At 38.9% G+C, this 26,296-nt stretch overlaps 1 protein-coding gene across 2 annotated transcripts in view; it reads left to right on the top strand.

Moving 5' to 3' along the window:
* Dip-lambda (Dpr-interacting protein lambda) overlaps window positions 1-26,296 on the top strand; it is a 197,378-nt gene that overhangs the window by 23,997 nt on the left and 147,085 nt on the right. The window contains exons 3-4 of one of the 2 annotated variants that reach the window (XM_077405758.1): window positions 22,805-23,222; window positions 23,861-23,907. The gene's annotated coding sequence lies outside the window, so the exon portion shown is untranslated. The remainder of the gene's footprint in view (window positions 1-22,804; window positions 23,223-23,860; window positions 23,908-26,296) is intronic. The other variant, XM_077405760.1, reaches the window with a different exon arrangement.

The raw sequence follows: 26,296 nt of genomic DNA, 5'->3' as shown, positions 1-26,296 counted from the left end.
ACGTACGATATAATTAGCAGCTTGCGCAACTACATTTTTCTGAAAGTCCTGAAAGGCAACTTTATATATATATATCTCCTCTTAGCGTAATACGTTTTCGGCGCGGTGCCAAAAGTTGACTAAAATAATTTCGACATAAAAAAAAATATATATATTTCAGAAAGAATACATGCTGATATTTTAATGAAAAGTATCAAAATAAAATGCAATTGTTAAGTTCAGAAACATAATTGTTAATTTGACAATTACATAATTGTCACAATGTACTATAAAATAGATACATTCTTATGTGTTTTTGGTTTTTTTTTTTTAAATATTTTCAAAAAGACGTTGAGAGAGTATTTTTGTGAAATAATTTTTGCACCAAAAATCATCTTTTTTTTCTGGTGGACAAAGTTATATGTATGCATATGTGCTATAACTCCCAGCGTATAAAATCGATCGACAGCGAATTGCTGAACGGCGCGGCGCGGTGGGTTACACATGCAGCTGACAAGTTCACCAAATCGGCGAACACGTAACATCCGTTACGCTTATAATTAACGTTAATGCGGCGATTAGATGTCATATTTGCGCGTTACAGTTCGGCAATCCCGACACGTAATCGTTATTACGGCATTATCGCTGCTCGTTCGACTTGCAATTCAACGTCTTTCCACGACATCCCGCGCATAAATGAATCTGAGATTTTATGGGGATTTTGTTTTGCAAGGTATCACCAATCAAGTCCTTTCAGTCCTCGACGAAGCAATCGATGCTTCGTCACTGATCTCACTGTCTCTTTCTTTCATTCCCGATTCTAATACTCGTTGAAAACTGAACGCTCCTTGATTTACCTTCGAGCGCAGCTCGTCAAAGAGCATTTGTTCCAGAGCGTCGGCTCCTCTAATGATTCTTAATATCGCATTCTCGTTTATAGCGGATTACACGGGTCCGTTGCTACGCTTTATCTGAGGAATATCGGATTATTGGTATAATGACGGATCGAAATATGCTTACAAGCAGTTACTATGTTAATCTTAGTTTCCCCATCAGTTTTCCTCTTACAATTAGAAGAAGCGAACTGGTTTGGAAATAGCAAGATGTTTCCAAATATACTACAATTTCTGTTTATTATTTAGTGACTAATAAATAAAAAGACACATGTAAGTCTACAGGATATTGTTGGATCGTACAAAAGATTTATCGTCCACTTTCTTCTGTCTTAAAAGTGATTCTTTCGTACGGTCTCTCGGCCTTGAATGAAAAGAAGTTTTTGAGATAGTCCTCCAAGTTTCATCACGGTCGCGACAATTTCCGCAAGCTTTTGAGCTTGCATATTCCTGAAAGTCTCGTAACGGAAGTTGAAGTTAAGCAACGGCTCGTTCGAGAGCAGCGGCTAAAATCGGCAATCGGGATTACTGATAAAAGTGGTGGTCGACCTGTAACTCGTTCACGAGAATCGCAGGCTTTACCGTTGATGACTGTTGGCCTTGAAGAGTCAGAGAGAAAGAGAGAGCTAACGCAAGATGCTCGAGTGCTTCTATCCGCGTACATATACAACCTCGAAGAAGTTGGATTAGTACAGAGAGTCTAACGGCTTTGGCAGGATCGGTCGAACTCGTGTTTAAGTGAGTGGGGGGACGGCTGGGGGTTACGTTGCCGGGTTGGGTCGACTTCTTGGCTGAGATTAGCTTAGTTACAGATAACTAAGTCGAGATTCGCAGAGGCGGGCGATACTTGGTAGAAGAACGGGGAAATGGACGCCGAGGGTGAGTCACAGAAAGAGAGAGAGAGAGAGAGAGGGGGGAGGGAGGGAGAAAAAGATAGGAAGAGAGAGTGGAAGAGGCAGAAAGAGAGAAGGACAAACGACGGAGGGAAATCCCGGAAAGCCGGAAAAGGAATGAGAAGCCTCATCCTGCGCGCACTCGCGCGCCAACACATTCACGCATCCGGTAAGAGTTTGATTATCTTTCCGGTCGCTGCAGTAGAAGGCAAAGTAGTGGCAGCCAGATGCTACTAGCGCCCGGAGCGAACTGAAGGATATTGTGATCCTTTGCAGACACACAGTTCTCTCGCTAAGCAACCTTTCGCAATATTATACACGCGGCTGCAGAGTCGGGATCGTCGTCGCCGTCGCGAGGACGACGGTGTCGAGAGGGAGAGGTGGAATGTAGACCAACAGGCACAAACGTCTGAACCGGGAGATCTCTATGCCCGCTCAGAATTAATTGCCTTGCCAATGTCGGATTAGTAGGATGAGGAGCAGGGACTTACTGGCCCTGCCTGCGACCGCTTAACCCTCGACCGACGAAACTCGTGTTACGTATACCGCCGTCGTTTTTCTCCTCCTTTCCTTTTCTTTCATTGTTCGATGCGACCTGTATACCGTCTCTTAAAAGATTAATTTAGAATCATTTGTACCTGCTTGCATTTTTTGCTAGTGTAAATTCTTAAATCTATTTTTTCTTTTTTCTTATTTTCCGTATAAATTGGACAGTTTCTTTCTTCGTAATTTTTGTTTTTGATTTTTTTCTTTTTTAATTAATTTTATTTTGACGTTTTGTTTAAAAATTATCGATCTCTTTTCTTCTCTATATTTAATATCCTTTAAGTTTATTTAGTTTTTCTATACTGTTACCTTTTTTCTCTTTTTTTCTTTGTTCTCTTCAAATTGGTTCTCTTTCTTTCTTTCTCTCTTCCTTTTTAGTTAATCTTTTCTTCGGTGACAGTCAAATCTCTTTCTTCTTTTCACCCCATCCCTGCGTGATGCTCGCGGAGTACGTTGATCCTGTCGAGATGGCAGCGTCATTCCCGTGGCGACGACCTTTTGAGATCGAGCATCCTGGATTCCGGCAGAACCGTCGATGCTGATAAATGGGACCGCTCGGCGTCCAAGTCGTCCTTGACTGTTAAACCACCTGGAAGCGGCGGCTTTACCCTCTCTGCGGTCACGTGATGACATTGCGCGTCCGCATCTATGCTATGCTAGGTACATAGATCCGTGAATCTTACAATCCTTTGTTTCTCGATAAAGTGATACGTGCACTCCGTTGCACGTGACATTGAGACTCACGCGAGTGATTTATAAACTTTAATACGCGCGGATTTTATATGAATGCACGATCAGCACGATGCTCTCTTTCTCTCTCTCTCTCTCTCTCTCTCTCTCTCTCTCTTTCTCTCTCTCTCTCTCTCTCTCTCTCTCTCTCTCTCTGTCTCTCTCCACACGTTTGCAAAATTGTCGCATTGCCGATTTTTATTAATCTTTTTGTAAATGATGACTGTCATAACGTTGCGTAATGATATTGGACGAGCTATAGCTATACACATTCTTATTGTTAGTTGAAAGTACGAAATATACCAAATAGATCGCGAACTTTAATCCACGTTCCAAAGTACATGTTTAAAACACATATTATCCTTATTATAATACAAATCCTATTGCCAGACTCGCCCAAAGTTCTCCAGACGTCATTTTTGCGAAAGATTGACCGATAGAGTATCGAGCTGTTCATAAACGATCGTCCGTCTTAGGTAGTCGCGTTGCGGTAACATTGGGGTTCAAAGCGGACGATCCGTCTCGAGGGTGTCGGGCTGTTTCCTCGCACAGTAGAGTATCGGCGGGTTACGTATATATACTTTGGGATGCGTTCCAATTTCTCTCGAGTGCCCTCATGTTGCGCGAGCGTGCGCTGCGCTACTCGACACACGGCGGAGACTCTCGGTGGCTGATTGGCCCTGGAGAGATGTGTTCGAGGATCGGCGTCGAGGCCTCTGACATTCGTCGATCGACCGAAGAACAATTAATCGCCACGATCGGATCGAATCACGCATACGATCGATGAAAATTTTGTCCGCTCTCGTGAAGCGTTTCGAAGAGATTCTCTGATGTGTTTTACATTCGCATAATTATTATTATTTGCCAAGTAATTAAAGAAGTACGCTTTGACTTTGATGAAAAATATTTGTTAAGTAAAATTTTTTTTATAAAATATTTTGTTAGTATATATCTAATATTAATCTTATTTTTTTATAATATACTTTCTAGGGTAAGGAAAAAAAATTATAAAAAGTTAAAAAGATTTTAATAATGTGTCCATTTTTGTGCACTAATTATAAAGAAAGTAGTGAATACGAAAAATATTTTGACTGTAATAAATTTTACCAATTTAAAGAGAACCCAGAGAAGTATGTTGTATTATGCAGGCAATATATCGCGCATTATTGATCTCCAACAAGAAACGCGAATATCCGCGTAGAGAATATTCATTGGCATTATCTTGAATATCTCAAGTATATATCGTGAGCTTGTTATTTGCATCTTGACGTATAGCTTAACAAGAGATGATAAAAAGACTGCACGTCGCAATAGACGTTCGGAAGATCGACGATGCATCGTCCGAGACAGTTGAGTAAATCAGTACACGATTGCGATACGGACTGCTCTTCTGCAACCCAAGCAAATGCTGTGCGCAGCGATTAATAATCCTACGATCTGCTTCACGCGATTAATTATTAGCCTCGTTGTGATGCGCAAAACATTTTCGCGTTTTAGCATATAATAGTTGTATAATTATTATACAGTCACAACAATTCTTTTATCGTCGAACATTTATTATTAGAAAATTTTGATCTCATTCACATTAAAGTATAGAAATAACAATGATGAAATATATTTATCTTTTTACATCGTATCTCTCTTCACAGCCTTCATTTATAAACGCAATTTAGTTATTACTTTATTATAATGTTGAAAGAAGGGAAGTATTATCGTTGGAAGAATTAATTGCGAAGCAAATTGGGCGTGGTTCATTGGTAATCAAGCTTTAATCAATTTAATAACCTCGATATCCGTTAATGTGGAATAACTAAGCGATAAGTGATTTGATTTTAGTCGTTTGTATTCCTAGGTCACTTCCGAATGATCTCACCGTGGAATCTTCTTGCTAAAATTAGAAATATTTTTGCGGCCATTATCTAACATATGTAAATACTTTATTTCATATGAATGTCGAAAAGAAATACTTGACGAAAATTCGAGTGAGAGAAAAGGATTAATTACGATTAATTACATCGAGTCAAGCCGCGTCTAATTAGTGAACAAGATTCGGTCGGCCGGAGAGAATAATAAAAAGCACGGATTGGGGCTATTCTCGACAATCCTGACGTGAGGAGGGTGGTGGGTTAGGAGGGTCGTGTTGCGTTGTGTTCTGAGCGCGCGCGCCGGGGTCGAACGCGCGGGTGGGTGGCCGACTAGGCTCTGCGTTGACGTTGAAAGATGGTGGTGCTCCTTCTCTCTGTCCGCTGCTTCCAGCATGATATAGCACCATCCGAACGCGCTGATAGATCCAATTTACGGGCCGCCTTTAGCGCACCGCCGCCGCCGTCGACCCGTGCTCGGAACTCACACTTCATCGGCACACCAGGAAGACAATTTTTAACTTCGCGAGGCTTCCGCTCGAATGACGCCGTAGCGAATCGAGTTCTCCTTTCGCTGAAGGTCTTCAGGAATGTGGAGCAAGTGGTGAAAGTGAAGGGCGAAGGGTGAGCGTTCAGAATCCCGTGTTGAATTCCATTTCGGTTGATTTGGCTGTCTACTGAAACTCATACGAAAGAACTTACATCTATAGAAACATTTCTATTATTTTAATAAAAAGATTGTGAAACTTTTAAAAACACTTAGCGCGCAAAAATTTCCATATCTTTACATAATAAATACATATTTATTAGAGCTACATTTATACATAGAAAGAAGTTATGCTTCTGTGGCTCCTATGTGCACATATTTCTGCCAGCGGCTTACTGTATACACAGACACTGGCGCAATTCATTTTTTATATTTTTTTATATTTTTCATTATATTGTTGTTGATAAATAATTTTTTTTATTATAAAATGTATAAATCGCTGCAGCGGCGGTTGTGAAAATCGAGAGTGAAATCTCGACTTATACGAATGTTTTTGCAGATGGCATTCTTAAGTTCTCTTTTCGAATGTAAGAGTCTCTCAAACGTGACTTTCTTAAACCACTTCGTCGATTCAACAGAATTCTAACTCAAGGGTGTACGTGAGAACTTGAGGGAAATAAGCGAACTTGAGAATATATACTTGCCAGTTTACAGCGAAAAAGATTTTATCGTCATACGGACCTTCGCATTTCACAATTCTTGGGATACATTTTTCCGTTGTAAGTTGTTGCGGAAAGTTCACGTGCACTTCGGGTACATTAAATTTAAATAAAAGATCAGATTTGAGCAGATTTAGAGCGCGTGTATGAATTTATTTCTTTCAATATTTATAAACAATATTTCTAAAAAGTAAAACGAGTGCTTGATTACTATATAATGGTACATTTATTCGGTGTTTAAGAAGTTTAAGAAGAACAATCTTAGAAACTTTAGGTAAAATTGTTTGGGATAAGTCTCTCGGCGCAATATTTGAATCTATAACTATTGTAAATTTCTTCGTGAGAATGGACTTTTGAACTTTAATAGCACCTTTTCCATGATTGATTCTAATATAGTAAATGATTAAATGAAGTAAAAATGCCGCGATATTTGTAGATTTCACACTGCGAGACGAAAATATATTCATCTTAATGAGTCGACACGAGCGCTTTCATCCGGGTTTATTTGCAAGATTAAATTAACGTTCAAAAAGAGCATGAAAGTCACACCGTGTAGGCAAAAAGATTATTATTCCAGTTTGTCATTTTTGTTCGGAAAATTGACGGATAAATCGTTTTCTATTGAAAAATATTAAGAGAAAGAATTGCGTATAGTGCAAATTAAATAAATGTCATATTAACAATTTTTGCGTCAGCACACAGCGCGCGCAACCCGCGTTTCAATTCAAATCTTCATTGGATTTTCTCAAGCAAGATAGTTTCTCTGATTTAACCGGCATTATCCAAAGGATAACAGTCCCCTCGCTTTATCAGAACACCGTATCAACCGTAATCTCTTCTCAGTCCTTTTATATGATATTGTTCGTCCCGGTCGCTTCGTTTCTCTTCGCGCGCGATTTTACTGATCGTCGGACTCGGTTCGACTTTTTCTACTTTATTTTGCCGTGCGGCAAGAAACGCGCGACACATCTGTCGTTCGTCGAAATTGTCAAGTCCACGCCGGGAACGAGGAGAAATCGGCATTGAGAAAAATCGCAGAGAATCGAGGCCTCTCTCATTCGGTGCTCGTCAATAAAAGAGTATATTCACCTCGCTAAGTTACAAAAAATGAAAGAGTTTCCGTTTATTATATTATTTTATACATATTTGCTTATACATATTATTTACGTTGAGATAACAATGATAAAGCATGAAAAATTTGAATATAGAAATTACGGGCGAAGAAAGGTTTATGCATTACGATGTGTCCTGCAATTAATCGTTTATTCGTTTCATTGTCCATTCAGGAATAATGAAGTTTCGCTCGCAATGATATGTTCGAAGAATATGAATTAAGAATGGAAAAAGATACGAAAGAATTAGTATTGAAAGAAATCGTGAAATTAATCTTTTTTCGATCGCGAATATGTTTAAACGACTATTTCGTCAAAGTAGCTACAGCTGCAGATCGTGTGAAGCCAGCTGACCGCCCACGATTAATGGTGAACTTAATTATTGAATCCCCGTTCGTTTCCGAAGCGTGATGGTGCGATAGCACGTATACAGTTTTGATTAAATATCTACATGTACCGGGTGTTTTGAAGGTATTATGTCAATATTTTATTATTGTTTATCAGAAAATTGCGAACTTCCGACAAAGTGACTGACTGAATTTGAAGATGCAATCAGAGATTAGATAAAAAATTATTTTAGAGGAATTTATGAGTTATTTATAAATTTCAGTTTTAGGGAGGTAAAAGACATTCCACGGCCGCGAAGCTTCGTATTATCAAATGTTTATGTCGCGACCGATTGCTTTTACGGTTCTAAAATTGCCGTTCTGAATTGCCGATCAATCGATAAAACTTCGAAACTCGAACATTTGTATTACTAAATCGAATTGGATGTCAATGTATTCAATTACGCTATCGGTTAAATATCATCCGTTGGAAATAATATCACTTTTCGATCCTTTGAGAAAAACCGCTTGATGAAGTTCTCTTTTTTTTTCATAAAACTTATTAAACATCGATAACTGCCGGGACAAAAAGTTTATTAATCAACATGATAGGTTCTATAGAGATTCGTGCAATTAGAACTTGAATTAACTTTACGATACGATGCGCGACTTTCGTAACGATGATATGATTCAGATGTTTTCGAATCACCCATTGTATGTACGTACTTATAAATGCCAGATGCGCATTAGCGCTGTGCATAAATACGAGGAGTGGAATGCATATTATATACGCGAATGGGAAGATGGAGAGGAACGGGGAAGCGGAGAGTTCTGTGTACAAACGGGGGTGGAAGGGGGGGAGGGGGACAAACGCGCGCGGGATGTACTTGACGTATTGCTCGAGTGATCGGATATCGATTAGGCCGGACCCTACGGTCAGTCCACAACACTCTCCGCGAGTCGTAACTTGCACTCGAATGCTATTCCACTAATTACCAAGGCGACAGGGCCCACTGCGGCTGGCACTTCTGACGGCACGGATCCTGACGGTTTCACGCATATAACCGGGCAGCTTGAAGATTATCGAACACGAGAGCGTGTTACGCTTAATGGCCGCGAGCTAGCTTAATCGCCACGCATTCTCTTATTAGAATTCCGTAATAGGATTAAACGTGATGCGTGAATTTGCGCGTTTTGCTATTTGAAGGAATAACGAACCTGATAGGGGAAAAAGAGGAACAGCATAAAATCGAAATTTTATTTAACAGGTCTCGTAAATAAAATTAAATAAAAATAAACTTAAGCATTTAAATATTTGTTATAGAAAAATGATTTATGTTTTAAAATTAGCTTACAGTAATGTAAATCTTAATTTATTTGATCAAATTAATTATAGTGATTAATTAGATGGTTGTTTTTCTCAATATATTAATAAATATTAATAATTTTAAAAATATTTATATAAAAGTTAATAATATCTTTATATTATAGATAAATATTTTCAAGGGTTTCTAATGTATCTTTTCAATTCAAAGTTCCGAACTAGCACTTTGTTTTTATAATAGGTTATTCAAATAAAAAAGTTAAAATTTTTCACTTTTTTGCTGTTTTTCCCCAACTTTGAGTTTTATGCACAACCGTCAGATTATTTATTATTAAGTCTTATTATGTTGGTTAGGAACATCTACAAAAAAAGATACCGCGACACATTATAAATTCCATTCTGTCGAGTAGAAATAGGTCAGAGAATCTGTCCAATAAGAATAAAAGATGCAAGACCCTTATACCGGGGAGATGGCGTTCATGGCTAGCTTGTTTTTATTAATGACGTAAGGATGCTCGCGGACAAGCATGACTGGTTTACTAATTAAGACATATATAGTGTTTAAATCCTAGATCTTCTGGGGCAACTTCTTAACTATGTAAACTATCCACCGCGTGATTAAGACGTCTCTCGATAATTCAAACCAGCCTCCTCGGGTTCGGCAACCCCTCAAAGTTCATTCGCCGTGGAATAACGCGTACGCAAGCAGCTATACCCTTGTATAGTATAGCGAATAGACACGAGTCTCTTGGCCCGGTCTCTAGAATACCGGGATTTAACAGTCCGCCGATTTCCAAATGTAAATATCTCAGAATCCTCGAACTTCGATGCGGTAAGATCTCAGAAATCAAAGATTTGCGAACTTGATCTTAAAACTTTGTAATATCAGAAGGAAATGTATCAGTGAGAGAGAGAGAGAGAGTTCGTGTGGTCTTGGAATCCCCATGATTAAGTTGACCTACGCGTTGGTTTCGCACGACCAACAAGATATAAGCAAACAAGATGAACAAGAATTTACATTCTTAACTGTTGGGAAAATCTCTGCGTTAAGAGAAATATGTTTCAGTATGGTATCTGCGTTTTGAGACATCGAGGATATCACGAACCTTCTGTCCAGTCGCCATGTATACATATGCCAGATCTCGATCTTACGATGTACGACGAAAAATATCATTCCAATTAAGTTAGAACGCTCGCTCCGTGAATTATAAGAGGTATTACATTGAGAAACATCGCTAAATGGGATCACGTGGCTCATGATTACTTCTGAACACGTTTGGATTACTTGGACCCTTACGGTAAGATTGCCCAAGGCACTCCACCGTGCCGATGGAGCTCTTAAGATCGTGATCTTCGTAGGCGGGAGGGTATATAGCCTTGTAGACCCTCGCTGAGGGTCGCAAGTCGTGGCAGAGATTAGAGACGTTGCGTTAGCTTCCCTTTGGCGCGTGGAGGCGCCCTTACTAGCGAAATCGATGCTTATCGGACGTCTGTTACGCCGCCGGTAATTGAATAGAGCTTCTGTGTTCCGGATAGCGAACCGTACTCGAGCAAATAGTTTGCTCGCTGACTGTACCAGGAATATTGGTCATGGCTTATCGTGAAATGCATTGTATCAAACAATAGATAACCGGGGCTACATAAAAACGGCCGTAGTAAAGGAATAATATTGAAATACCATTAAAATAAAATACATTTATGCGTTAAATGTATCAATTTACCAACGAGAGTATAAAATAAATATCTTTATAATATATCGCGATTTAATTTTATAATTCACGTAATGTATTCCTATTAATTAGAATAATGAGAAAATTGAATAAAGGTATATAGGAGAGAGCAAACACTCCTTTTTTACAGTAATAGTAACAGGCGATTTTATATTTTAGCAAGCAAACATTATGTTTATACAATTATAACAAAGAAGAATAGTAATGAAATACAAATACAATTAAGCATTGTTATTGACTTATTATTTGTTATTGAGTTATTGAGTTATTATTCTCACTGGCGAAGCAAATGTTACTTATTTGGTAATGAAATACGTTGCAAGTGTGTAGGGATATATTATTTTCATCGAATTCTTATTTTTTTTATCTTTATCAGTAAAACGATTTATCATTTGTGGTACGTTAAGTTTTTGGGACATTGCCTTCTATAGTTTTGGTGCAAAACGAAATCGAGAGCGGTCGATGCTCGCGATTACCGTTGGAACCCGACTCAGGAACACTTAGGAAGTCCTTAGGAAGTTCCTCGGCAGCATTCTTTCTCTCTCTCTCTCTCTCTCTCTCTCTTTCTCTCTTTTAGGAATGTTTGCTCTGGTGATATCGAAAGTTAAACACACGAAAGGCGGAGAAGCGCGCGTGGATGCGCGAGAAAATCGAAGAAGACGCGTTCTGTCCCGCGTCGCGTCGCCGGAACGGGAGCGGCTGTGTTTGCCGAGTTAAGTGACACTAATTGAAAGTTCAATGCCGGCATATTGATTGCAACCGCGAGGGTGACACACAATATCGCGCAAACACGCGCCGGTAATTCAATCTCTGCTCACCGTCGAGTCTAATTCATCCGTGCGTCGGTTGGCTATCGAGTGTCCGGCGTCGCGTTCACACAGCGTCACGCCGGGCGCAATTGTCCGACGAAAGCGAACTGGCTTTGCGTGCTGTTCTATCACGCCAGCCACCGAACAATCTAAACCGAGAATGCCCTCCTATCTATATAGGTGAGATGATTATTACTGACAACGAGCGAGTATCGTGAAGCGTGCTCCGCACGAAATTTTCTTGTGGAACGATAAAATAAAATGTTCTCCACATCGAAATCTTTGTGAACTCTGTGCATTATAAGTTTTCTTTATTTATTTATAACGAAAGAGATGTACGCGGCGTTTTATCACGTATGCCGTTTAAAGAAAAGCGACACGTTCTCACGGGTCACGCGTTCTGTCAAAATGTCCGGGAAACTACTTAAAAAACGTAGTTGATCGGAACTCTCGGCGGGTGATTGGAAATAAACTCGAGAAAATCGTGTACCCCTATATATTCGCGAGTGCATAGAGCGGCGCTTGTCGTGCGAAAGGCGATGCATTCCGGGGAAATGCAATCCACGTCTCGGTGCGCGCTGTACGGAGGCGAGGGCACCGGAAGTATTCTCCTCGGCTGTTCCGCGAGTTTTCCTACGGCAAGTTTATCTCGCCACCCATAGAATGTGGATTTGCGTCGGCTCCCCTCTCGTATGATTACCATATGTTTGTTACCGCTTACTGCATTGGCTTATACAAATATGCTTTTTTTCTTTGAAAAAAATGCCATATATAGTTAGCTGTTTCGGTATTATGGTTATAGATAAAAAACGTTACTCTGAGAGAAAGACTTATTATAATGTTTTGTAGGAAATTTATTTTTTTCTATTATTTTACTGTCAAAAAGTTTTTAAAAAGATACATAAAATGTAATTTACCAGAAAATGGATATTTCGTGCACAAAGTTAATAAATTAAATATTAAATATTTATGTTAAATAAAATAAATTAAATATTTATGTGACAAGATTTACATGCTGGCCATATCCGATCGTCTTAATAAGTTGATTATTCTAGCGAAATAAATGATATTTATATCAGATTTTCTACTTTTTAACAAATCGTCAACAATCCGGCTCAAAAATGTATATAAAAATGTATACTAGCAATCATATATTACTTTTCTTTGTGATAGCGTTGCTGCAACAATCGTGAGAAGAAGGCACAAAGCGAATCGCTATCGGCCTTACATTGTGTCGAGCGATCCGAAATTAAAACTACCGAATGTAATCAAATTCCTGCGATATACAAACGTTATATGTGCATCCGTTCTCGCCGTCTGACGCGGTCTTCTGCGCGATTTTTTTCGTGCGGGTTTGAATCGCGAGCGAGGCCTTCCCAATCTCTGCATAGGGGGAGAGAGAGTTGCGGGGAGCACAGAGGAAAGCGTGGGTGTGTGGATACAGACGGACAAAGACAGACACACGATGAAGTGGTTGCGAGGCGAGGACGCAGCAGAAAGGAAGGCCAATATAAGCAGTTAGCTCGCAGCTGTTTGCGCAAACGCTTCCAACGCTGCGTCCTTTGACAACGGGACTACAAATAGCGTCCGCGGATCGCGGAGATATATTTCTCTGCATATATATATATATATATCTCTTTCTCTTCTCTCCTCTCCTTTGTTCCTCTTTCTCTCTCTTCTTTGCTATGTGTCTATTTATCTCTTCTCTTTTTTCTTTCGTTTTCGTTTTCGAGGTACACACACACACATACGATCTGTTGGTATCGGAATCAACGCGGTGTCAATGGTCCTTTTTAATTTCCTGAGCAGAAACAGATAAAGAGATGATGCGATTTTCTATTATTCCTTTCGCAGTTTCATTTTTTTATTTTTTTTTTTTTGACGCATTTTTCTTCCTTGTCCGCGTTGCGAATTCTGTATTTAATTCTGTATTTAATTGCGCTTGTTCTTGCTTTTCTCCTTTTTCACACTTTTTCGATTCTTTTTGTTTTTATATAATTCCTCCTGTTCGTACTGGTGAAATATCCTGACAAATACTCATTTCAATTTATTAAGCTATTTTATAGTTGTTTGTTATGTACGATTTAATACTGGCGATATTAATCAATTTTAAAGGATTAGTTTTTAATTGTCTGTGAATAAATAAACAGGCATTTCAACTTCGGTTTCAATTGTTTTGTGTGTTATTAATTACTCTCTAGTCCAGAGAGAAAATGCTTTATCAATTAACATTAACAAATCCTTTTAAGTGTCTTCCTTCAATTACTACTTTCAAGATGTTTAATTTGATCTGCAAGTTTCTGCGTTTAACTCATAAGTTTAGACAAAGTCAATTGTCACTTCCAAATTACTGTAAGTTACACTTCTTTCATCATTTAAACGCATTGTAAGTTCAGAAACTTACTCCTAAACTTTTCGCTTTTTTTTCGACAAATATTATTTTTTAAATCTTTTCATCATAATCTCTCTCTCACAATTGAAGAATTAAAGAAATAAAACGTACTTATTTCGCCGAAAACCTACAAGCGTTCCACGATATAGGAGTCTCGGCGAAAATTTGTTGCCGGACGAATTTGGGTTGAAATTTCGAAGATTGATTCGCGAGATGAGGAACGCGTTGGCAATCGGAAAGAGGGAAGCAGGGAGGAGTGGGTTCGCAAGCTTTCAATAGTTTCAATAAAGCTTTTGGAGGGTCTCCTCGCGGCCCTTTCCGCGCGCAATGAGGAATACAGAAATTCCCCGGAGGTAACATTCTCCGAGCATGGCAAGGCCGCGTGCATCGCGCATTTCGTCGATCAATTTCGAGGTATATTCGGATAAAGCGCGAAATGGAGAAGATTTCGCGCGCTCGGGAGAGAAAAGCGGGTAAAGCCAACGTTTTAGTCGGAAATAGCGGGCCATAGGCAAAGGAAGTTTCGAAGGGGGCGCGCGAGACATACGGCGATTGATTCCCGCGAAGTTGCGAAGAAAGATCAAACGAGTAGGGAAACTTCGATACTGCCGATCAATCTCGAGACGTTTCTTCTATGGTCGCAACGAAAGTCAGCTATTTCTTTACCCTGCGAAATCTCTGTCCTGACCTTCTTTCGGATCAGAAGTCAAGGGGACTTGTATAATACTTTATTTTTAAGAAAGCCTGGAATAGAGCGAGTGAAAACAAAAAAAAATTGAGATAAAAACTTAATAAAACATGAATTTTTTAATACCATTTCAGGTAAGCGTTAAAGTGCTTTTAATATCCTGGAATCGCAATTTTTCACTAAACTATATTACTCCCAGCGAAAGTCGAACTCCATGGAATTAATAGTAACATTCGCGAGTTTAATACGCTACCTCTCTGACCGAACGCTTCTCCGTTTGTTCCCGCCGATTATATCTTTTCCGATTCGAATCGACGCGGTAACGAGACCGCATCATCGCGATTATGACCGTGCGATCGTCGGGAATAGGAGACGTGGGGGCGATCGCCATTACGTCCAGATGTAGGCAAGTAAGACGGAGGACGTAAAACTATCCGAAGTCCATTTCTCGGGCGAACTTAGTTAACCGCCTCTCTTGGAAGTTTCAACAGCCTTGCGCGCGCTCGCGCGCCCCCGCGGAAGTAATCTTCTGGCCGTTTCTACTATTCCGCCCAATAAAGTTCGCACCCCAGTTTTGAATTTAGTTGGATAGTTTCGTTGGGAGCGGATCAAAAAGCTTGCGCAAGCACGCTTCGGCTCGCGGGACTCGGCGAAACAATACTGCCTCGCGCGGAGAGAAATACGAGGGAAACTCTCGAGAGAAATCTTTCTCTCGTATCGACGGCTAAGTGGGCGAGAGTTAACAAAAATCCACCGTGCACGATACCGTTGTTTTTCCCTGGGATTAGCCCGGCGTCTTTTCGAGGTGTGGCGTATGCATTCCTCAAACAGATCGTCAGTCTTCAATCGAAATAACGACTCGAGCGGTTGCCCTAATTTCGACTCGCTCGTTCATTTATTCGACGGCGCGGACATTGCGAATTCCGTGTAATCTTGCAAAATTGCGAAAAAGTAATTTGCCGTCTGCAATTTCCACATGGAAGATTTCTTAGAATTCATCCGGCTATTATCGTGCCTTCGTGGACGCAGCAGCGAGAACTCCGTCGCGCGCGCGTTCGAACGCCCGGATGGATGTTTGGCTTGGCGAAGGATAAGGTACCTCCTTGTAAAGATGTCGCAGAATGCATACATACGTGAAGATGTGTTTCTTTTTCACGTTGCAGCAATAGTTTCCGCGATACCACTCCCCGCGTCCGCGAATGTTCGTTCACCGTAAACGGGTCGGTGCACATATATATACGCGCGTGTATGCATCTCGTTTTTCTCGACACTGCCATCTGCTTTTTCGCGATCTATACGAAGTCTCTTTTTCCTCTCGAAGGGAACAACGGAAACAGTCGTATACTTAGGTTGAATATTTTTCGAGCTCTATATTTCAAGCAGCGCGATCACTTAATTCTTAATTCGTTCGGCACTTAATCGATAATGATAATTATGCCTCGGACTTTTTTTTACAATATTTTTGTGTCGATGAAAATTTGTCACAATCGAGAAATTTATCAAATTTCTTAATTCGTTCGGCACTTAATCGCCGATAATGATAAGTATGCCTCGGACTTTTTTTACAATATTTTGAGACGAATTACTTTTATATTCAGAATTCAGATATCAGATACTTTTTTGTCAGCGCTGTAATTTTACATTTTACTTTCTGCACGAGAGTAGAATATTTTTTTGTCAAAAAGAGAGAGACTAACTTAACTATGTTACATTGCGTCATCCATATATCGTTTAGGAGCTAAACTCTTTTTTATGATTCTGTGCGTTAGAAAAATATAATACCAGTTGGTTATAAATTATGTAAAATCAAAATATTCTTCGCACCGCGAAATAGCGAGTGTTGAATCCCATTTACATTGCGCGCGTTCTCATATTTCCCATTAATCATAGTACGGCCAACCATGATGGATCGTTTTCTCCGTAAGCATGTGCTCATGCACTCTTGTACTATACCGTACCGGCATACGCGAGCAAATATAGTAATATTGCGTAGAAAATTCTATGTGCTCAGGAATTTCATTTCCACTTTTAAGCGTCTAAACAAATAAAAACTGGTGACCATTGCAACTAAAACATCATGGTATTATCCTTACAGTACAAAATTTCGGTCTTTTCTTTCAAGTTTTCTGTTTTCTATCTTCTTTTAATAGTTTATAATATTTTTCTCGATTACAAAAATAAAAAATTTTACGTAATTACGTTAGTAAATTATAATTTCTTGTTTATATAAACTTCTACATAAACAAAAAATTATATTAATAAGTATTAATCATTAATTTGACGTTTAAAATGCGGCCTAAAATGTTTGTTTTATTTACGCCATACTACAATAATCCGCTCATAATTATTGCTATATGAATTTGACGGTTTAAACAAAATTGAGAATATATAGTCATAAACTCACACAAAGACATAATATACATAAAGTATACTAAAAATTGCGCATTTTCTCAAATTTAGTTTAAAATTTGAATCGTATAAAAAATTGTGTATATTATTTATGTACACAGTCCTAAAGTTTAATAATTTAATAGTGGATACATACGCCCTAGAAGAAATCTGGCAATTTCTGAGACACTCAGTATATTATTATAGTCTGAGCTTTTTCGAACTTACGTGCATGCGTGCGTGTGTAACACGTATGATCGCCGGGGAAAAAGCGGTGCGCGTCTTGCCTCGTGCAAGGCGAATATCGCGCGACGGAGTTTTTATCGTATAAAGTGCAGAGAGAACTGAATTAACGTGTTCCAGGCGACCGCCGCGTCGCGAAAAGTTCGGTAAAGAGAGTGAACCGGAGTAATCTCGTGTAAGGAAAATCTGCGCGGCGGGATGAAAAATGCATGACGCTCTTTTGCGTAAACGACGCAATGATAGGCATTAATTCTCGAGCACGGTCCTCCTGTCTTAGAAACGTGATTCGATTATTTTATTATTTAGTAGGTGACATCCATTTAAGTTCGTTCTTCACTCTTAACGATACTCCACAGATTCAGATTATTGTGAACGAAGCAGGAAAAAGATAAGTTATTTGCATTTAGAAACGCATTGTATTTAAAAATGATTAGTGCTTCAACAATGATCAAATTACTACGTACAAATAGTACAAAAAAAATTTAATATTAATAATTTTGAATAACGATAGGATTCTCCGAACTACGGAATGCTTAATTTGATGGTGCAGATATTTCGAAAATTTTGAAAACCGAAATATTTTTATTCTTTGATAAAATGATATAAAAATTTTATTTATAATTGCTTCTACTAATTAATAAAAAAATTAACGAAAAAGAGTACAATTCGTATTCTTTTCAATCTTTTAATACCGTTATTTATTTATTTAGAAGAATTTTTGATATTGTATAATCATCACATACGATATTAATAATCAGTTATTTAACATGATCAGATTTTCAGTCAATATTAAATATTGCTAATTATATATAAGTAAAAATGTAAAGTTATTTAATTTAATTAAACTTTCTTTAATTTAAGAGACAAAAGTCTCACGACTTCGTTGAATTAATGTGCCAATAAAAATATTCCCGATTTCGATTCCATTAATAAAGTCGAACCGCATTTTCCAGCGCGATCTCCATCTTAGTCATTGCTTGGTAAGGTGGCGACGTACTTAATCTAAAAATGTCGCAAAATCTAACAAGCTCTCGCCCGCGCTTCTTGCCGCAAAGTATTCTCGCTTGCTACAACCTTCCTTTAATCCTTTCGCAACTGAAATAGTTTTTTCTTTTTTTTTTTAATTAAACTTTTAGCAAAAACATGTTTCTTGAGATGATAGCTATTTACGTTTTAATCAGGCTTCTGCTTTATAACAACTTTCCATGTACTTTCCATGTATCAGTACGCTAGAGATTAACCGAGAATATCAAAAATATAAAACATGCTTTCCGAACATTTTTATATAGATATACGTGACACTGATTTTTTGGATGCTGTCTTTTTTTAATTTTTCAAGTTTCGAATTATCTTGGGAGCTAAAAATCTTGAAAATTTGTATATAATGAAGCGTTTAAGTTCTAATAAAGCAAAGTCACTTGCAAAAATCTAGCCGAGCATTAAATTATCTGCGTTATTTATTTGCATTTCTTTTTAGGTGAGACTCGTGCGCTCTGCGGTATAAAAAGCTTAACAAAATTTGTAAGTGCTTGCAAGAAAGATTAAAGTGAATCGTTCATTCAACAGTGAAGAAATTAACGGAAAATCGAGTATTTCTCACGGATTCTGCTCTAGGTGAAACGCTGAACAGTCGTCCGGCGCACATCGACGCCCTTTTCAGAGCCCGCGGATATCGCGCCACTCGCGCGTAATCCCGCAGGGCGGAATCCCGGGGTGAATGTAAACAGGACAACTATGCAAACACAGTCGTTCCTGCGCGCGGACAGGACGTGTTGCGGTGAAAGAAGCGAACTTTCTCTCTTTCTCCCTTTCTCTCTCTTTCTCTCCCTTTCTCGCGGTATGTTACCTCGGTCGGCGAATATCATTCGCGTTTTCGCATGCATATACGCTACTTTGCTCTGACCCTCTCCTTCCTCTCTTTTTTCGTCTCTCTCTTTCGAGCGCGCGCGTGCATTCGCGCCGTCGGACCGACTCGCAGAAGTTGAATCCTGTGACAAGAGTTCCTATGTCGAGCGTCAGACCGCAACTTGCCCCGCAGGACTTGTAGACGATGTTCTGATGGTAATATTAAACTTCCCCGGTCTCTCGATACCCCTGGGCGGCTTGGTTTACAGACTACTCTCTTCCGCGCATTATTGTGCGGCCTCGATAAACGCGCATTTTGCAAAGGAGCTTACTCACTGTTCGATAAATAGCGTTAGTACGTATAAGCACTGATGGCAAGCACGACCTAGCGATTTTCGTAACGGAAAAAAAACTGTTTTCAAAGTTAATAAAACATTAGTTTAATTCGATAAAGATTAATATAAATCTATCTATCATACCTTATCTATTAGAGATTTCTCGGAAAGTTGTGATGTGTCAAATATCCATAAAGAAGTTTCAAAAGAGAAGAACCTAATATAATTTGAAAGAATAATATAATTTAGAAAATTAGTTTTAACCTTATTTTTCATTTATCTTTTATTAAAAATAACTACTCTATATAATAATTACTTTATTTACATTAAATAATCATTCTCTCTCCATTGTATTAATTCAGTTTTGTTAGAAACGTGAATTTCGATGATTCCTAAAATGTGTTTCCGCGTTTCCTTAATATTAGATCCTCCCGAATCGTTTTAGACTGTTAGAGGTTTACTTGGGAGAAGGAGGGAAGGTAAGAGAAAGGGAAAGACAAAAATATATATTATTCTTGAATTCAAATTCACGTGCGATGAATATGCAGAGCACAATGTAATTGCAAATGCGCGGAATAGATACCGGCAAGCTCGGTTGTCCCGTTTCATATTTCGAGGAATTGCCCGGTTGCCGAAGCGCCTCTCCATGATTTCGAACATTTTCATCTTGTTGCTAGGATACCGACCGTAGTTTACAGGAGGTCGTAAAGATTTTCGAACAGGTATTACGCGTTAATTGGCCATTTTGCTTCGAACTCCGCCGTTTCCGTACCGCAATATTATCTCGATGTTTCCCGCGAAGCGTTTTTCTCGATGAAGCATTAAAGAGGAATGCTTTAAGACGACAAAAATGAAAATTAATAAACTAAATAAGTACATATGTATAAAACTCAATTTTTATAGTACCTACAATTATTAATATTGAAAATATTTTTTTTTTAAGACAAAATGAAAGAAAGATAGAGAAACGCGCAAGTGCAAAAGAATTTGAAGATTAATTCTGAACAGAGAAGAAAAATAGTAATAAATCAAAATAATAAATGTTCACAAATTAATAAGAATAACAAATTTTATACCAAATTGCAATGCAATATTTTATAATGTAATCGAAGAACGTCATTAAATATGGTATGCAATAATTAATTGCGTTGTAATGAGGATGTTTTCTAATTTCGCTGAGCAGAATTTCTCTCAGTGCCTTGCCATATAATTATATTAACAAAGTATATGAAAAATTTGTTAATTCGTGGACAGTGGCTTGATCAGCCACAATTTATTAAAGCTACTTCGCACTTTCGAACGACCCTACTTCATATACTTCTGTCCTTTCGCCGAAAGTAGTCGCACCCGCGGAAATACCTTCGATCTCGACGATGTCCGTTTCTCATCACGGAAAGCCGCTCGTTTCCTTTGTCTCCGCGTCATCATTGTCGCCCAATAGCGCCTGCCTTTGCCCCATCGCGACAAAAGAGTTATAGTAAGTATCAGTGCTTCTGATTGAACGGCGCGCTAAGAAATCTGATTGTAGAGCGACGACGAAAGAACGACCTAACATGCCTCCATTTTTCCCGCGGCGTTCGTCGTCATCGTCGTCGTCGTCGTCGTCGTCGTCGTCGTCGGCCATGTACCGCAAACTCCCATTCGTCGCCTTTTATTACTTCCCCGCGTCGCCCTCATCACAAACGTCGCCTCCCTTATTCGCCTTCCGTTCTCACCTCTCAAAGAAATATCACGACTATTTCAATTCCCGCGCTGATATTGCCGGCCGATAGACGAAGCATCGCCCGGGGTGATCCTTTATTTTATATACCGAGCCACGTATCTCCCAGTCGGCTATATCGACTACACTGATTTCGGACGTATCTCGAAATCCTTCCTAACTATACACATTCGACTGTATCGGAGTTGCGGTTAACGCCGAACAAATATGATTCCCTCCCGCCATTTATATAATTCAAATACAAACAAATATGTGTCACACGACCATCGTAAAATACTTTGATCTGTGGAGATTGATTAGAAACAAAAATTTTAATACAGGTATATATCAAAGGCGTAATTGTTTTTTAAACTAATTATATTATATGCATATATTCGCGCATTTAGCGCATAATACCTCGTAACTACGCTTACATGCGTATTGATCTGTTATTGCTATTCATTATTCAATTGATTTTCTCTCGGTTTTCTAGATCTAAATACTATAAAACATATTCTACTTAAAAAATAATTGGTAAGAATTTATGTATTAAAATTGAAAAAAATTAAAGTATTCACTTACTTTGAAAAATATAGAAAAGTTAATTTATTATTACTTTTTTCAAACTTTTATGTCCCAAGAGAAGAAAAATGATATGATTTTAATAAAATAAAATCATTGCTTTTGCAATTTAATTATATATATTTTTGATCGTGATTTTGAACGTGATATAATGACTAATTTCACGTCGTTTATGTTTTATATATTTTTGACTTATAAAATTGTAATTCCTGATTTATTAAAATTATTTTAACTTTTATACTTTTCTAAAACGTAAAAAGCTGGAAAGTAATAATAAATTAATTAAAATAAATATATAACGGTTTTCTTTTCAAGATATAAAAGAGTGCATGATTTTTCATATCTTTTAAATAAACGCTAGTTTAAATGTATGACATGCGGTTAATATTAATCAGATATTTGGGAATATACGAGATGGGATTGTTTTGGAAAAAACAATACGTATTTAAAATGACTTTATCCAAAATATTTTTCTTTTACCTTAACGTATTGTTACATACGTCGAAGTGATTCAAGTAATTCGATATCGTATCGACCGTTTGCATCAATAGTTAATTCGCGGAAAATTCAACGAACGGAATATTTGATATACATTTATTTTATAGCGCGTTTTAAATATTTCGTGGTTTCGCGAATTGAATTACGCGGTACGGTGCGTAGTAAAATAACTGGAGCTGCGAGCGGCGCCGCAGCAACGTGAGTAGTGGGGATGGAGTGGGGGTAGGGTATATCCAGGTATATCTAACGAGCAACGCGCACCAGCACCGTTGACCGTGTCGCCCGTTCGTGCCTAGTCACTTTACCCTCGCTCCGTCCTCGATACTCGTGTTGCCGAGAACTCCGAGACTCCGAGAAGCCGTTAGCCGCTGTGTGTATTCAGATTACGAAAAACTGTGATACATCAAATGTCCATTTAATACATGTGCTTCGTGGAATTTGTATACGGATTAACGGATACCGAGGTATATCGCATTCGATTGACTTTCGATTACATTCTTTCGAATGATCGGCCTTCGCTTTTCTCAATCGTCAATTTGATTCGCGTCTCGCGTCGTGTTCGTGCGGTTTTCAGAATGAATTAAGTTGCGATCGTTCTCGGAACGCGGATGAAGGATATACGAGCATTACGAGTGGACCCTAAGGCCCTTTAATTGTATTTCGATATCTGGCTATCGCGAAGGATAAACATATACAGTGTTCATAAATCGATTATTTAATTGCAGTTAACCAAAATCGCCTCACAAGTGGCAAGTTTCTCGCGACGCCGACACGCGACGATTGGTTGCTTCTGGCGAGAGTGGCGACTGTGGCGAGTGAAGCAGCGAAGTTGGCCGCGCGATTCTCTCTCCGCCGCGTGTGACTCGCTCGTCTACCTGCCATCGCGAGCCGATGCCGACACTGCCGACAGGCTTCGAGCGGATTGTAGATTGTATAACAGCCTTCGTTCGTAGCTTCTCCGACGTAATTAAGTACGCGCCGCGTCGTGAAATTAATATCGGGAGTGCCGTGCAAAGTGTCGCGCGATCATAAGTGACGATATTTTCACGCGGGAACGAGTGAGGAGATGCGACAACGAGGCAGGACCGAGGAGAGGAGGAGGGGGCCCTGGGAGACATCGGGCGACAGCGGAGCGACCGTGAGGTGCGAGTAGTTGTTTATTATTTTGCTGTCCTAGGTATGTCGCATTCCGAAACTCGAACTCCTTTCGATGTTTAACTCCGACGTAATTTCGGCCGGAGTTCGATCTCCGCGCTTATGCGAGTTATTACGTCGCGCGAACTTCGCGTCTCTCATATAACTATACGTTTACGCGAGCGTTACTTCGGTAGTAACTTACGCGATAATTCCTTCGCGTAAACGGGATTCACTCGTTTATGCGGAGTAAATTATCGTAAGTTGCTACAGAAGTAACGCTCGCGTAAACGTAGTATTAGGACCATTCTACGATATACGTCGCCAAACGCTCCGTCGCCGTCGCCAGTCGCGAACGATGGCAACTGCTAATTGAAAAGGGTTACTTTCGGTTGCGCTTGTCGGTTGTGGTGGTCAAAAGATAATTGGCGAACTTTCAACTTTCTGGCGACTGCAACTGGCAATCGGCAACCGAAAATATAGCACTTTTTAACTGTTAATTGCCAGCCTTCGCGACTGGCGACGGTGCGCGCGTTTCACGTTTGCGACGTATTGTAGAACGGTCCTTATTCACACGATAATATTTACTTCAAGTATCGAATATCTTAGACGTTTCTCTTTAACGTAAAAATATTTCTATGTTACAGATCGACGCAGGGTTACAACTTATAACTCCGCTGTTGCGCATCTGCCGGTGAGTTATTTTTTTTATTTTAATGTCGAGACAATATTTCGATAAATAGTGCAACCTCGGTGTTCGTTGATACGGCGTACATTGTGCCTGGCATTATTGTGTTTACGCATGGTCGCCGCGCTATCATTCGCTCGTCGAGACTCGAGACTCGAGTAAGCAGGCAGCGGCACGCGTTATTTCTCGAAACGTGCTCGGAGCAAGTGTCGCAGGAAAACGCGGGCGTTCCGTATGAACTATTGACTACTATTAGCTATCGCGATCACTTGATTAGATTTGTAAATATATCGTGACGCCGCCGCGCCGGCCGCGCCGGTTATCCACGCGATTTCACACAGACACATTCGAAGTAGGAATCGGTATATAGAGCTGGCGGAGAATAGGAATAATAAAATTGCTTTGTTGCGATTATATTATTTGTTTAATTTAACGCTTAGTTTTATTATGTTTGAAATATTTAAATCTTAAGATCACATTAACTTTATTAATCGTGTCGTATCGTACAATATTAAGCTGAGGTTGCCAATTTTATTGTTAAATCTTTCGGTTATTGGCAGAAATATGGAATGGATCGACTACGAATCGAGCGGCACCACGATGCGTTTAATTGGCAATAACAATTCGATATTCGTTTGTTGAAAGACATCGCGGGTATCAATTAAATCGTGGTTTTATATAAAAATAATTTTTTTGCTCTTTATTACTGCGATTAATGTTGTGCCGTGCCGTGCAAATTACGCGCGATTGTAATTAACAAGCACTGTTACGAGTGAGTATTATATAATTACCAGAATACGCTATTAAAAAATTAAAAAGTTGTGGAATACCTCGCAATTTATAATATCCTGTTCAAATAGTTAAACGTTACTTTTTTTTATCGAATGACTTATTATTATACTTAATTTGTATTGAAAATATATCACAAAGCAGTTAAACATAAGCTTTATACATATATAATGGTGTTTCGATCAAAAAGAGAAATAGTTTTTAAAATACTTATAAAGCCAAACTCTCTTCTCTCTCTACAAATCAAGGAAAAATGCAGCATTCAATTAAACTTCGGAGAAAAATTTAGTTCACTAGTGACTTATTATTGCGTGTGTGCACACACACGTACGTGAAGATGACTATAATAATCTCCGTTACCGTTCTATTGCCGCGCGTTCGTAATATATATTATTCTGCACGACCGTTCACAACCGAACTCGAATTTGCGAACTATTTCGGCGATTTAATGCCCGCGTTCCCAGCAAGTCGCATAATTCGGCCGGTACTATTTGCAACATTTGCATAAGTCAGATACATTATGAGAGCACAGTCGCATCGCGGGCGCGCCGCAAACAGGAATCGATCCAATAATTTTATCCTGTTTGAATTTTTAAATCTACGAAGATTATACGTTCATCGTTATCGGCGTTATCGCGCTCACTGGGACTGACCCTTTACTTCGTTTACATACCAATGTTTGCTGAGCTAGAAATGATGGGAGAAAAAAGTAGTCAGAAAAGCGTAAAGCCACTTTTTTGCGGAATCACCATTCTCCATTTTTCTCTTACCTTGAGTGTATAAAAATTCTCGAAGTAAAATCGATTTGCGCGCGAAGAGAGTGTGTCAGGGGGGCCTTCGGTCTTCGTAGGGGGACCTTATATAACATGGGAAATTGGCAGGAGAGGTATTTCCTAATATCGAACGCGCGTCCCCTGGAAAAGAATGTCGGTGTGACATTACAGGAAGAGGAAGAAGTAGCAGAAAGAGAGGGAAAGAGACAGAAGTGCGCTTTTGCTCCCAAAAATCTCGCCGAAACAAAGGACCGTGGGATAGAAAAGGGAGAACTTTTTTTTTGTTTCCTTTCCATATTTTTTCGATTAGGAAAATCGTATAGCTGCCGTTTATGATGAAGTTCACGTTTTTTACGAGATGCCGGTCGTGCCGTGACTTGAATCGTTTTCTACTCGTATATGATCGTTGAAGCTAAAACAAAACGCGTAAACGAAACAAAGCGAAGAATGACGTGTCTGTTACGGACAAATAATACACGGTAATTATTGTTTTATTTAATTTTGTCTGAAATATTTTTTAAAGCAAGAAGTAAAAAGACTCCACGAATAAAAATTATTTTATTAAATTAAGATAATAAAGATGTGTGTGTCAAATTTATGTAAACTTAGAGTTAATTTTTGCAGATGCTTCCTTACATTTGACATGCTTAATTATTTTAATTTAATTTACTCTTCTAATTTAGTTTTAAACAAATGAACGTACCGAAATCATAATTCTTATAATACGAGAATGTCGCACGTCAATCGAAATCTGTTTAAACTCAGAGATTAAGATTTTATCCTAGAAATATCTTTTGATCAAAATATGTTTCGTGATGTTTGTTAGGCCATCG

This window comes from Temnothorax americanus, unplaced genomic scaffold, assembly GCF_048541705.1.
Source record: "Temnothorax americanus isolate GAGA-0224 unplaced genomic scaffold, ASM4854170v1 Scaffold2, whole genome shotgun sequence".
NCBI lineage: Eukaryota > Metazoa > Arthropoda > Insecta > Hymenoptera > Formicidae > Temnothorax > Temnothorax americanus.
This window is presented reverse-complemented; position numbering and strand designations above follow the sequence as displayed.